The 18,462-nt window shown below is 50.5% G+C and overlaps 1 pseudogene; it reads left to right on the top strand.

Annotated features, from left to right (window-relative positions):
- The first annotated feature begins 16,533 nt into the window (after positions 1 to 16,533).
- On the top strand, positions 16,534 to 18,012 carry LOC138297029 (transcription cofactor vestigial-like protein 2 pseudogene; annotated as a pseudogene).
- Positions 18,013 to 18,462: the final 450 nt, after the last annotated feature.

The raw sequence follows: 18,462 nt of genomic DNA on the forward strand, positions 1-18,462 counted from the left end.
GCTAAAGCAGAGGACTACACTACAGAAAGCGCCCTGGCCTAATGTCACCCACAGCCCTCTTCCTCCACCCAGGCACCTCCACTGCGCGTAAAGATAGCTGAATGTGCTGGTACTCACCCCCTTGTGTCTGCTGTGATGTCCTCACGCGCCCATCCAAATCGGGGTAGGCCACCGCCAGGATCCGGGACATCAGGGGGGTCAGGGTACGACTGGCACCCCTCCTAGGTTGGGAGGCCATCCCCAGCAGTGACTCAGCGGTCTTCCTGGTCCCGCGGCGGATGTCCTCCCACCTCTTGCGGCAGTGGGTGCCCCGTCTGTTGTGGACCCCCAGGGCCCGGACTTCCTTGGCGATGGCACGCCAAATGTCGACTTTCTGATGGGCGCTGACCTATTTGACATGTACAGGGTGGAAATTGAAATATCATCAATTTTCTGCATGATAGATGCGATTGGCCCCCCCTCCCCAACCTTGCCATGTGGCACATGCTCTCATCTGTCGTGCCTTGCACTCGTCATTGTCTCCCCACCCCACCATCTTACATCCACCATACACAACCCAGGCATAGCCCATTCAACGTGCACATAGTGTACTTACCTGTTGGTCTGGAGGACCGTAGAGTCGCGCATACTGGGGCAGGACCCCATCCACAAGTTTCTCCAACTCTTCTGTAGTGAAGGCAGGGGCCCTTTCCCCAGTCGCAGCAGCCATTGTATCTCCCAGACCGAGGTCACAGCAGCACTTGCAGTATAGGTCCTCTCCTGTGGATGATCAGGTCTCGAGTGATTAACCAGATAGAAAATGGCGGTCACGGCCGCGGCGGCGCGTACCGCCGGGGTGCGTTCTGCGACCGCCGGCGCAGCTAGTCATTGGCTCGTGAAACCCATAGGGTTCGATGTTAACCAATGCGGCTTTGCGCTGCGGTCTTCGACCGACAACCGCCACGGTGTGTCACGCCAGCGCATTGACCTCACATCCCACTGTCACACTTCTCAGGTCAGGCAGCCGCCATTACAAGGGCCCACAGGGCTTAATTACTACTGCGTCACACAGGCCTAGGCCTTGCATTGCCACTCATACAAGCCATTCAATGCATTGAGAATCATGTACTGTGGAAGCTGTAGTTACGTACCTGTGGGTTGCTTGACTCTGTGCTCCATGTTGTCCTTCCTAGGCACCGTCCGCTGGGACTTGCGAGGAGAAGGATGAATCCTCCCGTGTACCGACCGCTGGTGGACCTGTCGACAATGGAGGAACGTCATATAATACTTCGCTACTGACTTGACCGAGCCACTATACATGAACTGTGTGCCCAGCTGGAGCCAGCACTGATGTTCCCCATCCGCCAACCCACAGGAATTCCCCCTCTGGTGCAGGTTCTGTCAGTCCTCCATTTTTTGGCAAGTGGGTCTTTTCAGACAACGGTGGCCATGTCATCAGGGATGTCTCAGCCTATGTTTTCTAAGATTTTGTCCAGAGTGTTGTCTGCCCTGACGAAATACATGCAGAGCTACATTATTTTCCCTGAGGAGGGTGATTTGGCCACTGTGAAGGCTGACTTCTATGCCCTCGGACATATCCCCAACATCATTGGTGCCATTGATGGGACCCATGTGGCCTTAGTGCCCCCAAAAGACGATGAGCAGGTGTACAGAAACAGGAAAAGTTACCATTCGATGAATGTCCAGGTGGTCTGTTTGGCTGACCAGTACATCTCCCATGTAAATGCCAAGTTCCCTGTGTCAGTGCATGACGCGTATGTTATGCGAAATAGCAGCATCCCTTATGTTATGGAACAGCTACAGAGACACCGTGTGTGGCTAATAGGTGACTCTGGTTACCCCAACCTGCCTTGGCTACTGACCCCAGTGAGGAATCCCCGGACCAGGGCAGAGGAACGGTACAATGAGGCCCATGGGCGATCTAGGAGGATCATAGAAAGGACCTTCGGCCTCCTGAAGGCCAGGTTTAGGTGCCTGCATATGACAGGGGGATCCCTAATGTACTCACCCAGGAAGGTGTGCCAGATCATCGTGGCCTGCTGTATGCTTCACAATCTTGCATTGCGACGCCAGGTGCCTTTTCTGCAGGAGGATGGTCCAGATGGTGGTGTTGTAGCAGCTGTGGAGCCTGTGGAGAGTGAAGAGGAGGAGGACGACGGGGACGACACGGACAACAGGGACACAGTCATACAACAGTATTTTCAGTAGCACCCAGGTAAGAATCCCCCACGCCTTTTTACATTGACTTCTGTCCTCCTGCATCTCTACTTTCTGTGTTTCCCCCCAGTTCCTTTCAACTGAATTGTGACTTTCCCTTGGCTTTTCAGAGGTGTATGACCCACTGCGTGACTTCTGGTTTGTTCGTCCATGGAGTAAAGCACATTGACATTGGTATGTTGTCATCACAATGTAACTGAACAATTTTGAACCGTTATGTGTAATACATTTGTTAAGAATACAAGCAGACTCCTGAGTGTTTTAAGTGCAATTAGTGATTTATTTAAAGTGCTACATATAGGTCCATGATAGTAAAACGGTGATGGGTGGGGGTGGAGTGATGTCCATGGCAGAGTCCAGTTCTCGGTCGCACAGGTGCATTGTCCGTATGCCTGTGGAAGGATGGAGCAGGGGCAGTTCAAGGTTGGACAGGGTGACGATGTGGGACAGTGGAATGACATCCGGGGGGATCTTAGGCTGGCGGGGGTCTTGGCATCCTACTTTGTCTTCCTTTGTGATCTCAGGCTCCTCTTGCGGGGTGGTTGATCTTCAGCAGGAGGTGGGGTTCTGGTGGCCCGTCGTTGTGTGGGGGCCTCCTGTCCACTAGCGCCGGCGGAGGTGGTAGGCTGTTCCTGGTCCGGGCTGGTGACAGGGGCCCTTTGGGGTTCCACATGGTCCAGCAATGTGGTGACTATTAGGTTCAGGGCCTGGACGATGTTCCTGAGCTCCTCTCTGTACCCCATGTACCGTTCCTCCTGCTGTGCCTGGATCTCCTGGAAACCTGGCCAGTACCGTCGCCATCGTCTCCTGGGAGCGGTGGTATGCTCCCATGATGGTGGTGAGGGCCTCTTGGAGAGTCGGTTCCCTGGGCCTGTCCTCCCCCCCGTCGCACTGCAGCCCTCCCAGTTGCCCTGTTTCCCCGTGCCTCTGTCCCCTGGACGGTGTGCCCACTACCACTGCCCCCAGGTCCCTGTTGTTGTTGGGGTGTTGGGTCAGCCTGGGTGCCCTGTAGTGGCGGACACACCTCTGATTGACCTGTCCTGGAGACAGAGGCATGGGCCCGCTGGGTGGGAGCTGTGCTGGTATTCCCAGCGGGGGTTGGGTCTGCTGTGGCCAGTGTCTGTGTGTGGGGAACAGACTGTCCAGAGGTCCCTGATGGTCCGGGCTGGTCATCAGGTTCCAGGTCGACAGCTGCTGTCCTCACTGCGGGCCTGTTCTGGGGGTGGGATGGACATATCTGGACCCTCCTTGCCGGTGTGTTGGCGTTCGGGCCCTGCAGGGGTGAAAGAGTATGGTTATTGCTTCTGTGTGTTCCATGGTGTGCGATTTGTGGGTGCCCTTGTCCCCCAGGGCTGGCATTCCCTTGTGGCAGGAGTTGTGAGGGTGGTTTGTGGGAGAGATGGGTATGTGCAGTGGTCATGCATAGGTGATGGGTGTCCATGGTTTGTGTTGGCATTCAGGGTTTGGTTTTGGGTTGGGTGGGTTGTGCTGGTGAGACATTGGCAGGGAGGATGTGTGCTGGGGGGTTGGGGGTGAGGGTGGGGGTGTGGGTTGGCATGCTGGTGGTTGGGGGGTGGAGTAGTTGAGACTAGACTTACCAGAGTCCATTCCTCCGCCTACTCCAGCGAGGCCCGCAGGATGCAGGATGTTAAGGACCTCTTGCTCCCATGCTGTGAATTCGGGAGGGGTGGGTGGTGGTCCGCCGCCAGTCCTCTGCACAGCGATGTTGTGTCTGGAGACCATTGACCGTACCTTCCCCCGTAGGTCGTTCCAGCGCTTTCTGATGTCTTCCCGGTTTCTGGGATGCTGTCCCACAGCGTTGACCCTGTCGACGATCCTCTGCCATAGCTCCGCCTTCCTGGCTATTGTGGTGTGTTGCACCTGTGTGCCGAAGAGCTGGGGCTCTACCCTTATGATTTCCTCCACCATGACCCGGAGTTCTTGGTCCGAAAACCTGTGGTGTCTTTGGGGTGCCATGGGGTGGTGTGGATGAGGTGTGGGGTGGTGTTTGTGGTGATGTGAGTGGTGGTGTGTGGTGATGTGTGCGTAGATGTGGTGTGGTTGATGATGTTGGGTTCCTGTGTGTGTTGGGGTTTTCGATTGCTGTGCTCGCTCTCTCTCTCTCTATCGCCTTCTCTCCGATTTCCAAATAGTGGTAGTTTGTGGGTGATGTGGGTGTGTGTTTTATAGTTGCTTGGATGTGTGGGTGTGGTGTTTGTATGTGTATCAGGTGTGTGTATTTCAAATTGTCCAATGTGGCTGTGTTTTGGAGCTGGGTGTGTATTTTGACCGCAGCGGTGTGTACCGCCAATGGAATACCGCGGTTGAATGACCGCCGCGTGGATTTGTGGGTCGTAATGGCATGGGCGTGTTTGTGTTGGCGTGGCGGTGGAGGTTTGGTCATCTCAGGTTTATCGCTGCCCGCTGATGAGGCGGCCTTCCGTGGATGTCGGTTTTTTGGCGGCTTGGCAGTTGTGGGTCAGAATGACCGTGGCGGGTTACCGCGGCCGCGGCGGTAGAATGGCGGTCTTCTGACCGGCGGTAAGAGCCTTTTTACATCCGAGGTCAGTATGACCCCCTTAGACAATTCGATGTGATTGGGCTCCCCCTGCATGTATAAGGCTATTCTATAACTTATAGGTGAAAAATTTAAAAGATCTCCTTCTCTTATTAGCATCATTATGTTGAGGAATGTAAAGTAGAAGGGAATCAGCAGATTATAAATGTCTGTTTCAAATGTCTCTGGTCAAGTTGTTGCAATTCTTGGAAGTCAACATTTTTCCAGCCCATATCCTACCACGATACAAGCAGGCCAATGTTTTTCAAGGAAGGACAATATATATTATATTGCAGTTTTCTTGGGGCATATTTAATAGCCCCTTGCATTATAATATCACCATATTGGCCTAATTCTTATAATGCTAATGTGGCGATATTATGACAGAAAAGCTGCACCAGATTTACAAAGTGGAGCAAATCACTTTGTAACCCTTTGTGCCACATTATGCCTGCAACAAGCATAATGTATGGAGGAGTGGCATTCCCCCATTAGGCGGGACAAAACAATGGCAAAAATAAATCTAAAAGATTTATTTACATCATTGTTTTCTGCATGTGTACCACCTGCTCAGAACATCTATAGCATAACAAATTCTGACTCTATTGCCCCCTACCCTGCGCCATCATCTGCTGTATTTTAAATAAGGATCATACATGGTGGTGGCAGTGGGGCACCTAGGGGCGCAAGGAACGTGGCACCACTTTTCTTAAATCAGCCCCTATGTTTTGCACTTACATTGGCAACAGAGAAAGCACTTTTATGGAGCATTCACAGGACACTGACTTTGCATGAACACGCTTTTTGAAAGTGAGTTGACTGTCTTTGAAGTAACTCAGGCCCTGATTTATGCTTTCTGACGCAAACCTGCGTTAGCGCAGGTTTGCGTCAAAAGGTATAGCACCGAATTGCACCATTCTAGGACGCCAGTCGGTCTCCATATTAATGGAATGGCGCAATCTGGCGCAAAGGTTGGGCTAGCGTCCAAAAAATTGACGTTAGCCGGGTAGGGGTGGCTGTATGGGTGTTTAGCACCAAAAAATGGTTAGAGTATAAAAAGATGACTCTAACCAGATTAGCATCATTTTATGGCGCTAAACCTACAATGCCACATGAATCCTGCCTTAGAAAAGGCAGGAGTCATGCCCACCACCCCAGTGGCCAGCACAGGGCACAAGAGTCCCCTAGGAATGGCCATTGCACCCTGTGCCATGTAAGGGGGCCCATACCTGGGCCCCCTATGGAATAAAAAAAAAAGGTAAATACTTACTTGTACTTACCCGGGATGGGGTCCTCCATCTTCCGCTGTCGCTCTAGTGTGGGTGAGGGTGTCCCTGGGGCCTCGGAAGGGCACCTGTGGATTCATTCCATGGTGTTACATCATGGAAATGAGCCCACAGGTCCCCTAATGCCTGCCCTGACCCAAGCAAGCTTAGCGCCATTATTTAGGCCAGCCTCCATCCCGTGCACAATTTTTGTGTGGGAGCACGGGAATGCCTACCTTGCATCTCATTGACACAAGGTAGTTTACCGCAGGCAAAAAATGACTTTAACTCCAATAGTTAGACACTAGACAGGTCTAGCGCCAAAATATAAATATGGTGTTAAATTTGCACTGAAATAGCATCAAATGAAATGAAGCTATTTCAGTATAAATATGCCCCTCACTATTTTAGCAGAAGCTAATGATGTAGGTGGCCCTCACGCTTTTGACAGGCCACCAATTTGGAGCTTAAGTGATTGACAAATAGCAAAATTCAGAAGTTATGTTTTATCCGCATTCAATTACAAAGCCTTTTCACATCATTTGGGTCACCTAAAAAACTCACAGGCATGAAAATTAATCCCAGCCACAGCCTCCTATATTAAGGTGTATACAGTTTGTGTATAAGTATGACTGCATCAGTGGGGACTTCTTTTTATCTGTACATTATATGCATTTATTTGTAGTTTATGGACTTATCCACAGAAAACAGCTTTAAAAGCAGATTGAGGCAATTTATTTCTTTGATTTGACAACGCTTTCTAGAAAACCATTGAACCTTTAATTGATGTATAATCTCACCTCTGGTAACAATACATCAGTCATGAGTGGTGTATTTCGACTGCATAGTGAAAAATGTAGAATTTTTTAATTTGTTCCATTAGATGTTTGACAATACACAAAAAATAGCTAGTAATGGTGTATGGCTGTGGTTTAATTTACTAAACAAGTCACAATGTGTGGTTGATGATGATAATATTTTACTCACATCATTTTCATTGAATGTTATCCTCATTCTTCCTTTAATTTTGACATAAATGTAGGGTTTGAGAAAAGAAACATTCTGTTTGGTTTCTTTTCAGCTTCGAGAACATTGTTGGCATATTCCTATTCATGATACAATACAATTTGACAATTAGAAATGCAAATTGTTTCTACTTTGACTGCATTATCAGATGGGAAGCAGCTGAGAATGTTATAAATGTTTATTTTCTGCTGTCATGTTTCAATGCCCAGGGAGTATGCTGAGGTCATTTATTCACCTCATTCTCATATACTCTTTTTGTGTTGTAGTTTTTTATTGCATTTAACAGCAGATAACATGCCAAACCAATACAATATGACACAATACAACGTTACAAGGCGAAAAGGGTAATTAGTCCACATGAGTTATGTTATAGGACAGCAATCCGTGAATAACATGTTCTAGAGGGAGCACTTGAGTGTCATCTAGGATACATCTGTAGGTACATGGAACGTATATCAATGGTTGTGGGACCTAACATTTTTTTTTGGGGGGGGGAGATAAAGGGATGGGGGAAAGACCAGCAATGAGGGGTAATGAATAGCAGTAATAGTGATAATAGCAAAAAAGATACTTATAATAATAGTAATAACAGTGACATCGGAGGCGATCATCATTAGACAACAGATCATAGAATACTAATCTATACTAAGGGGGGGTGGCAGGGGGTGGGAAGGGAAGGAGATGTGATGTGGAGGGGGTGGGGATGGGTGGGGGATGCAAACCTTTCAAGTCTCTGCTGACAAAATGGGGGGGAAGGTAGTAGAGGAAATCAACTGTCGGGTTAGGACAATTTTCCGAGGTTTGTCCGCCACTTGTGAATCTAACGTCTCTGTTCATCGTCTTCTCCCTGGTTTATGATTGAAGTAGAGAAGTAGGCTTTCATCTGTTACAGTCGGTATTCTTCTAATAGTGGCGGGCCTATCCGGGACTGCATAAGTGGGAATAATAGAAGCTGTTCAATGATAGTCGGGTAGCGCAATAGCAGAGGTTGTGGTGGCAAGGATGGTGTGAGGGTGGCATGTCCAGGTCTTATAGGGTTAGGCAAGGGGTGGGAAGAGAAGGGAGAAGGTAGGGAGAAGATAAGAGATGATACGGAGAAGAAAAACAAGGAGAAGGAAGGAAGGAGGGGAGAGAGAGGAAAAGAGAAGAAAGAAAGGAAAGAAAAGAGAAGAAAGAAGAAGGGAGAAGAATAGGGAAAAGAAAACGAAGAAGAAGAACAAAAGGCTGGGAGAGCGGAAGGGGAGAGAGATCTGGTGTCGGAGAGAGGAGAGCGAGGGGAAGTGAGGGGCAACAAGGAAGAGATAAGTAGACAGGAGGGGAGGGATAGAAAGTGAGCGTGGGAGGGGGTGTGAGAGCCAATTGGCCAAGTGCAGTGGTCCCAGGGCTAGGAGAACAAAGAAGGAGGGGAGGCATGAGGTGATAGAAAATAGGAGAGTAGGAGGGGGATATGGGTGGGAAAAGAAAGAAGGGGGAGAAGGGAAGGGTGACGGGGGAAAAAGAGGGAGAACAGAAGGTACATGCGTGGGGTTGGCCGGTTAGCAGCAGTATTGACTGTGATGTCAGTTAGACATCGGGAAGGAAGGGAGCCCATACCTGAGCAAAGATGGCAGCCTGATCCTGAAGGTTATAAATGACTCTCTCATGCGTGGCAATGTTAAACATAGCCCCAGTCCATTCCTCGGGCATAGGGGACGTCGCAGATCTCCAGTGTCGTAGGATACATATTTTCGCAGTTGCCAAGGCTGTGTGTAGGACTCTTTTTTGCGGTCGTGATAAAGCCGGGAGAGAGGTCATGTCGTGTAGCATGAGCAACGAAGGGGGCAAGGGGGCTGGAAGCAGCATGGAGTCCACCAGGGTATGCTCCACCGCCTTCCATAAAGGCAGCGCGGTTCCATGCAGCGCCAGCACGACGCATGCGGAAGGAGGCCGGCCCTATGCAACTTCATCGGGTTCCAATACCAATCATGCAGTATCTTGAAGAGGCAAAACTTTAAGCGAGCCTCGCGAGTCCCATTGTCCAGGGTTTCCACCGTGTCTGCCCAGTCCTCCTCCTCGAAAGTCAGCTGGAGGTGGGTTTGCCATTGCAGACGTAGCTTGTCCAAGACAGGTCGAGAGAATAGATGGCTGACAAGAACTTTGTATAAGCCGGCCATAACGCCCTTATGTTTTCCCCATGTCTTCAGGTAGGCTATTATTATTGGTGAGGGTTGCAGTCCCCAATGAATAATGTCAGGATTTTGACGCATATAATGCTGGAGTTGTAAAAATTTCCACTTCTGCGTAGGGTGGGGAAGGAATTCCTCTATCAGACTAGTGAAGAGTTTGAGCCTGTTGGGCTCCAATACCTGGTCTAGGCTAGCTATACTGGCGTCTCTCCACTGCAGCCAGTTCAGGGCTGCACCCCACACGCGTATACTATCGTTATGCCATAGGGGGGCCTAGGCATGGATGGAGGGGTGAACCCCTAAAAGGCGATGAGCCCTCTGCCATGTCACACCCGTCGCCTTCAGGATCAGATTCAGGTCATCAGGGGGACGGTGGTCCTGCGGTGCAGTCCATTAAGGCCTCCCCTATGGGAGAGCAACTCCCTGTCCACTGACACCCATTGTTGCGATTCCACAGGGCTATGCTGAGTGGCAGCCACTGGTGATAGATGGAGGGCTAGGGCGTAATGCTCCACCGAAGGGAGTCCCATTCCGCTGAATGACCTACGTGCTTTGAGCTTGGCCGATGCTAGACGGGGCGTGTGGTTCCCCACACAAAGGCCCGGATTGCAGTGTCCACTGACCTCAACGTGGATAGGGGTATCTGAAGAGGGAGAAGTCCCATTAGGTATGTGAAACATGGGACTGTGACCATACGCACCACCTGCAGCCTACCCCACATGGAGAGGCCAAGCTGTGCCCATTTGTCAAAGTCGAGTCTCATACGGGCAGTGAGAGGGTCTAGGTTGTCTGCCGTCATGCGTTACAGGCAGCGGTTGACAAGGATCCCCAAGTATTTAATGCGTTTTGGGGTCCAATGGAAGGGGAAGCCCAGGATCACTGATTTCGTCATCTCTCGCGACAGGGGGAGAGCTTTGCTCTTATCCCAGTTTACCCGATATCCCAAGAGGGGTGAAAAGTCGTCTATGATTGCCATAAGGTCAGGCAGTGAGCGATCTAAGTCACTTAAAGTAAGCAGGATGTTGTCAGCATACAGGTAGAGTTTGGAGGTGACGCCGCCCGGCAGTGGGATGCCCGTTATCCCAGGGGATACGCGAATTGCAGCTGCCAGCGGCTCAAGTGCCAGTAGGAACAAAAGGGGGTAGAGTGGCCAGCCCTGCCTTGTCCTCTGCAGATAGGGAAAGGATCTGAGAGGAAACCTCCACAATTGACCCGTGCAGTGGGTTGGTCGTATAGTAGACGTACTTTGGAAATAAATTGGTCGCCCAGACCATATTTTGTTAATGTTGTGAAAAGGTATGACCATTCTATTCGGTTGAACGCTTTTTCAGCGTCAAGGGACAGTGCTAAGGCGACCTCAGGTGTGTTCCGAACACCCCAGAGGGCATGGCATAATGTACAAAGGTGATTCTGTGAGCTGCGGCCCGAAACAAAGCCCACCTGTGACTGATGTATGAGGGACGGTATGACCCAGTGCAGACAGGCCGCTAAAACGCTGGCCAATATTTTAATATCAGCGTTCAAGAGGGATATTGGCCGGTAGTTGCCGCAGAGCAAAGGGTCCCGACCCGGTTTTGGTATGACAGCAATGACGGCGGAGTTGGATACCCTGCCCAGCGAGTTAGTCTGACAGGCTACGTCCAGCACCCCGTATAACACATCAAGCGTCTCCTCCCCTGCACATTTATAGAATTCCGCAGGGAATCCGTCTTCACCTGGCGACTTGTGGAATGGGAGACTGGAGACAACCTGTAGAATTTCCTGGCGGGAGATGTCCCCCCCTAACTGTTCCCGGCCTTCATCGGAGAGGGAGGACAAGGTGACAGTTCTGAGAAAAGCCTCAATTTGGGCGGGGGAAGACTGTGAGTCCGAGGTATAAAGGCGGCGGTAGAAGATTGCAAATTCGTCCACTATGTCCTGCGGGTGCATGAGGATCTCTCCCGACTGGGCCTGATAGCCAGTATTGCAAGGGTCGACACCCTTTGGCGAAGTTGTGCGGCCAGGAGAAGGCCAGCCTTCTCCCCTTGCTCATAATGTCATCCCTGTAAGCGCTGCAGTGCATATTCAGCCTGGGAGGTAAAGAGTTTGTTCAAAGCCATACAGGCTCTCTCCAAGTCCCTGCGGGTGGGAAGGGAGGGGTGGGTTGTGTACCGCTGCATCAGGCGTGTAATATCTGTCTCTAAGGTCACTTGCCGCTCCGCCCTATCTTTATTCGCTAGTGCGGCATCGCGCATCATCTGTCCCCGTATCGTTGCTTTGACTGCAGCCCAGATTATCCTTTTGGATGTCACTGACCCAAGATTGTCCCAGATATATGTGGATGTGGGTGCCTGTAGCTGTGCCTTCCCCTGAGGGGTTCGGTAGCGTTGGGCACTATTGTCCATTGTTACCAACTTCTCATGGTCCCTTTGCCGAGTTCCCCCCGGGAGGGGTGTGTCATGATGAGGTGTAGTTTGGCTTTGTATAACCTAACAAGGGGGGGGGCAAGGCAGCGTTACACTGTCGAAGGATAGGCCCACCGCAGGGGTGGGGGAGGGGGAGAGTGGCGGGACGAAATATATATGTGACTACACCTAAATTAAAATTTAAAGGGAGAGAGGATGTAGAGAACAGCACAGGGATCACAAAAACAGAGACATAGCAATGAGAAATAATCAGTCTGCACTGCACTCTTCACTATGTTAACAGCTATGTCATTAAAGCCATTGTAGAGCTATAAGGCTTACGGAGCTTGAATTGTCCCATATGTCATCAAACCCAATAGAGCGTGAACAGTCTTCACAAGTCTATTCTGCTCTGCTTGACCCCCATTTGGTAAGTATAAGAAAACTTTGCCTGACAAGGATAACAAAGATAGAGTAAAAAACATCTAACCTTATGTAGAAATGGAAAGAACTGTACTCAGCCAGCCGATGGGTCAGTAGAGGGTCCGCCATTTCCGAGCCAAGGAGGGGCCATGGTCACAAGGTTTTCAGTTTCAACTCTCCCAGGGGATAAGGCAGGTACATGTGGGCCCCGCTAGGGGTTTTAAGAGGGAGCGGGCTTTGTCTCTATCTGCCGCCTGCGCATGGAGCGCCACCGCATGTAGTACCTGTCCCCTGTCGTCGTGGCTGTGAAGGAGTCTCTCCAGGTCCCGTCCCCTGGGGCAGGGGGGGAGGAAGTTGGTGGGCAGACCCTGACCCTCCTGGGGCAAGGTCTTGAGAGGTAGTGTTCTGATCTGCAGCCATTGTGTCTTGGTGTGGGTCGAGGTGGAAGAGTCTGTGAGAGACAAACCATCCAAAAAGAACGCAATTCTTCAGGGTCGTGGAAGTCTTTGGAAGTGCTGTTTTTTGTTATCCACATTCTCAGTGGGTCGAACAGGCCAGATTTCACTTCCAGCTGGCGTAGTCGCAGACGGAGGGCCTGGAATGCCCTACACCGGTCGCTGGTATCCTTGGAGAAATCTGCCGATATTCGAATTGTGTGTCTGTCTAGCTGGCAGGGACCTTGAGTACGTGCTTTCTGTATGAGTTGACGGGCCTGCGTATGGGGAAGAAGACAGGCTATGATCGGTCGGGGGCAGGCGTCCGTACCAGTTCTCCCGGGCCCCATCCCATGGGCTCTTTGGAACTCCAAGGGTGGCTCAAAGATTGTGCCAGTCAGCCTGGGAAATCCGTGGAGGTCCTCACCCTCAATGTTTTCAGGAAATCCTATGAAACGGACGTTGTCTCTTCGGCTCCTGTCTTCCAAGTCCGTCAACTTGCTACGGAGAAAGAGGAGTTCCTGATCTCTTTCCTGGAAAGAAGAGGCATGGGCCTCCACCTTTGACACTCGTTCTTCCAACCCCATGACGCATGTCTGAAAGCTTGCAATTTTCATACGGATGGATTTAGTTTCCGCCGCCATTGAGACCATTGCGCTATCCATCCCCTCCAATCTACGGCCAACTGCCAAAATTTCCTGAAGGATACGGTCCATTGTGAACTCCTAGGCTGGGTGCGCCATCTCTTGGTGTGTGGCAGAGGGCTGTGTCGCCGTCGGCAGAGGGACCCCCTTCGCCTGGAGAAAGGCCTCAGAGAAGAGTAACTGCCTTGCCGGCTTGCCCGTGTTCTTGTGGGACGACCGTCCACCTGGCATCTCCAGCCTTCGTCATAGGGTGTGGTGACAACAGCAGGGGAAGGGGACCAGAAATTTCAGAGGCCCCCTCCTGAGGCTGCAGCTGGTCCCACTTTGCGTGGACGGATAGATGATTGGGGGATAAGAGGGGGGTAAGCGGAAGGATTCCCGGCCTCACCGTGGGTTAGCCGGTGGGTAATTCACCCCCCCAGGGGCCGTTGCATTGCCCGTTCTCCGGCAATGGAAGGAGGTCGCAATCCGGAGGAGGGGGAGGTGTCCGGTGCAATGGCAATGGGGCGACTGGTCACAGTCTGCAGGCTCAGCGTGCCGGAGCCAGGGTGCTCCGGGGAATAGGGAGTACTGGGTCCTTTTTTGTCTTGGTGTGGGCCGTCCTCCGTAGGTCGTTGCAGTAGGCGTAGCACTGGTATCCACCTCACCTTGATGCACAGTGAGTCCACCAGACCATGTCCGCAGTAACGGGGCGGGGGCGAAATTCAGCTGGAAGCCCAATGAGGATGTTGGTCAGATCGTGATGGTAGGCGCTGACTCGCACATGCTGATAGTCCCTACAAGGCTCTCCTTCATCGCAGGGCGCATAACGTGGGGGGGCAGACAGGCTATGTCCAGCAGGTATGGCAATGTGTCCAGCAATAAGGTATAAGAAGTAGTAAGTAGACATACCTGTCTCTCCATACTCCTTCGTGGCTCCTGATGTTTCACTGTTTCCCTGGTTCTCTGTCCCTCTTCATTGTCAGCCGGGTGCATTGGGAGGGGGGGGGTGAGGGGGCAGACATGCACGGGGTAGTAGGTAGGCCCCCACTGGGAGGGAAAGGCAAAGTCTCTTCTCCTCTTCTTTTTCTTTTCCTTTTTCAGGGCCCCCAGCTCCTCGCGAAGCTTCTGCCGGTTCTTGTTACCCTCCCCCTGGGGGGGCATCGCTGTGCTCGTTTCGGGAGGCTGGCTGGCCCCAGTTCCCAGGGCGTCATGGCTCCGTGCGCCGGCCTCACAGAGCTCTCTCTCTGCCCCCGCCTCGTGCAGCGCCCCAGCGGCAGGGTGTGGAGCCGAGCGGCGCATTGGTGGGGGTGGGGTCGGCAGGGGCTTGAGGAATGGGAAAGCTTAGGGGTGCCCCCTCTGCTCCTGAGCCTTGCTGCTGCCCTCAGCGGCATTCAGTCTCAATATGGTCAGAGGCTGTGGCTCCGAGTTCCCTCACGGGCCGCCTCGCCTCAGCACAGATTTCTGCGGAGCTCCAGCTCCGCAACTCTCCCAGGGGCGGCTCTATCGGCCCGGCACCCTACGATCTACTTTGTGCCCCCGGGGGGGATGTTCACACCCCTGCAGCGCCCCCATCCATGGCCTGGCCCAGCCTTGTGGAGCGCGCTGATCAGGTGGCCATTGCGCTCCGTTGCCAGACCACGCCCCTCTCATACACTCTTATACTGATGGGTTTGAATCTCTCTCATTTTCCTACTTAGGGGGGTAATAATGCCTGCTCTCATATTTGCTCTATTTACAACTTCACCAGATGAGGAACATTTAGACCTTCCTTCCACCATGGTCTCTAAACATCCAAATCTGCCTATGAATTGCTTATAAGATACAAGTAGCTTGCTTCTGTTCTCACCATACCTGTCTCTCTCACCTTGTTTAAAAGACTTTCTACTTCATCTAACTCTACATTAGGGCTGCAATCTTAGTTGTTTGCTCTTTTTGTCTAAGCTCACACTAGCACATGTCCTTGCTCTTCCATCTATTATGTTTGAACTCTTTTTTCTCTCACACCCATTTCAACGACCCAATTCTAACATGTATTGTATTTTTCTGCATACGTTCCCCTAAAAGATGGCTGTACCAACTATCTTTCTTTTTCTAAGGCCTATAAACACATTTTTGTGACACACCTACTAACTGATGGGCTTGTGTTATTTTACTCCCCTCATGTCATGGCTTTCCAGAAAAAGGGACCTCCTGACAATAACATCTCCTTTGCTTTTAAGATTGCCTTTAGGCAGATGTAAGCCAGGGTCCCTTACATGACCCCACCAATAAAGTAATCCAGCATTATACAAAGCTAAGTAATATTTAAAAAATCTGTTTACAATAGGAACATCTTGTCAATGCATCTGGTTCCCTTCTGTCATATAAAAGGAAGGAGAAAGCTATGGGCAATCTGTTCCGATAGCCTAAAATCCTCACACTGGTGGCCCTGGCAGTTAAAGAGCAGCACAGCATGGCAGAGTCACATACTGTGTCTGTCTTTTACTTCAATGCTACCCCAATCTTGCATGTTCATTATCTGTGAGTGCAAGGAATCAGTGAGGACTAGATGGTGGTGCTAAAAGGGAATATTTTGCCATAGCTTACTCTAAGGTCAGACATGTGCTTAGCTGAGTCCTCCAGATCTATCCTCCTATTATTCATGTTTTTTTTTTATATTGTCAGCACCAGAATCGCAGTGATGGGTAAATCTACCGGCATTGTCTGTGAGATCATCCAAACCACAGAGGCAGCAGTCAGTTGAGATGCAGCAAATGCTTCAGGGCCTAATCCAATTAGGAACTGGGTCAGAGACTTTAAGAGATGTTATTTCTACAGTCTACTAGATGTACTTGCTTGATAGTTGCTGTACTTGGGTATTTTGCTATTATTGAATTTGAGGCCCAAAGTGGAATAGATTTTGACTTTCTAGGTCCTGATAAATTGCCATAGATTTGCTGACTTTACATAAAGGCAAGACCACATTTTTAGAAAATAAGGAATGTTAATTTCCTTTCTGATCCACTTCGTTTTTATCCCTTCAACAAGAACTACCGCAATAACAAACAAGTGAGATGGGGGTCCTTTGTTAATTTTAAACACTCACATCCTCGCCAATTTACACCATTAGAAGTAACTTTCATCATCATTAGACACCTTCTTCTGGCATATTTGGAAAAATAACTCCGGCTAAGAGTTATTCCTGTACTCACGAGTGCCAGAATCCTTCCTCTATAATCTCAAGTTCAGATGTATTTGGTGCATGGCTCTCCAATTCCAAGTCTCCAAAACTCTGGCAACTCCCCAAGCTTCACTTGACCCACTGTTCTTTGTCCATGTTCATCTCCAGTAGGGTTTAGGAGACAGAGAGCTGCAGTTCTCTGGAACCCTTTTAGTGATTAGCACAATGTGGCAAGTCCCACAGCCTTCACATTCAGTCACCTGTTGCCTTTGCAGCATGCATGCAACAGGGGATGTTCGAGAGCTGAAATTATACAGCGGTAAAGAGTAGTAGAACCACTCTCTGGGAGCCAAAATGTACCCTTTTTGCATGGGAGGTAAGTACTGAAAGAATACAAGGCTAAGGTAGAGCCTTACATGTCTCCATGTATCTATGCCCGTAATAAGTGCAAGTCAGCATGTATGTTATTGAGCGTGTCCTTTTAATTTGTTTGTCTGTTTGCTTAAAGGTGTGCACCAGCCTGTTTTGTCTTTGTGGGTTTGTGCCTACAAGATTTAGGTGTGTGCTTGCATGTTGTTTGGCAAGCCACGTTGTTGGGAGTATTATCAGAAAGATGTAAGAGTCCTGGCCTTGTATTTTCTGAATAACAACAGACTAAGGGAGTATGGGTCCTGTTACCAAGGCAGATAGGATGGAGAGACCATGAGATGGGATCACTAGACCTAATCAGGGCCCTGAAAACACTACTTGCCCTGGGCTGCTCCATTGGGACTATGCTTGGCCTCTGTGCTGAAAAAATACATAGCATGTGTGTGTGAAACTCATGGACAACCGTCTGCACCTGTCTGCTCTCCCGCAATGGTCTACGGATGCTAGCCACCCATGAAGTGACCGCCTGTCCCCTGCAGAGGAAGAGTTGCAAGAACAACTGCCTCCAGCCACGAGCTGTTTGGGTGTTATGTACCAGGTTTATGGTCCACCCCTGCCATACTTTGCTGCAGCCTATAGTCCATACCACCAGAAGCTCTCCTTTTACTCGAAGATGCAGGAGGCCCCAGAGAGCACCAGCGGTGGCAGCAGTAGCGGCAGCTCCTTCTCCAGCCAGGCCCCGGCCAGCATCAAGGAGGAGGAGTGAAGCCTGAGAACGAGCGGCTGCCCGAGACAGAGTATCTCATCTGCATGTGCGTACTGTTCACCTACTTCCAGGGCGACATCAGTTTGGTGGTGGATGAGCACTTTAGCCGGGCCCTGAGCCAGCCCAGCAGAGACTCGCCCAGAAGCTACAATGACTCAAGGAGCACTGGTGCCTGGAGAGATGCTTCTGGATATCCAAGGCGCCAGAGACCTTTCCCTCCATCCTTCTGGAACAGCACTTACAAGCCTTTGGTGCCCTCCTCGTCCTTGGGAAGTCCAATCACTGGTCCGCACCCAGAGCTGCCTTTTGGGTCTGACCCATACTCTGCTGCAGCTGCTGCATCCTTACACAGTCATCTGCACCAGGGACCCCCAGAGCCCTGGCACCCAAGCTCAAAACCACCATCACCACCATCAACACAGCCATACTCCCTCAGCTCACAGAGTGCAGCCTATACGCGGCCTTCCTCTACGTATGAGGTCTACGGCAGCCATTTTGACCCTCTGTACATCTCCCTCCTGGTGCCAACTTCTGTAAGGTCACACCCACTTCCACCCCCACCAGGAACATCCCAGTGTGACCTGGGGAAGGGTGAGCCTTCTGCACGGACAACGGATTGAATGCATTGCCACCAGAGCAAGGACACTCCTGAGCCCCACGCCGCCCGGAAAGGTGCAGGGAAGCTGAGGCAGAGTCCATGCCCTATCCACTGCAAGGACAGCCCTGGAAAAGGCGACAGGAATCCCCGGATACTTGGCATTTAAAGAGACCACATTGATTTGTTTGAAAGCTTATGGTTAAAAAGGCAGATGGATCTTTTTTGTAAAGTAGACAAGCGTTATTAACTGTACTTTGGACAGCTGAAGTGAAAACTCAGATGGGCTCTTTACTTTAAATTCTAGTGTGGTGAATATTTTATAAAGCTGATGATGAATTGTTTCTTGCCAGTGGTGTGATAGCTACTGTACATTTAAAAAAAAAAAAAAACTAGATTTGTATATTTTATTTTTTTATATTAAGTATGTTTACGTAGGACAATGAACTTTGACCCTGCAAGAAGTTTGTCGCAT

The sequence above is a fragment of the Pleurodeles waltl genome, chromosome 5 (genome assembly GCF_031143425.1).
Source record: "Pleurodeles waltl isolate 20211129_DDA chromosome 5, aPleWal1.hap1.20221129, whole genome shotgun sequence".
In the NCBI taxonomy this organism is placed as follows: Eukaryota; Metazoa; Chordata; class Amphibia; order Caudata; family Salamandridae; genus Pleurodeles; species Pleurodeles waltl.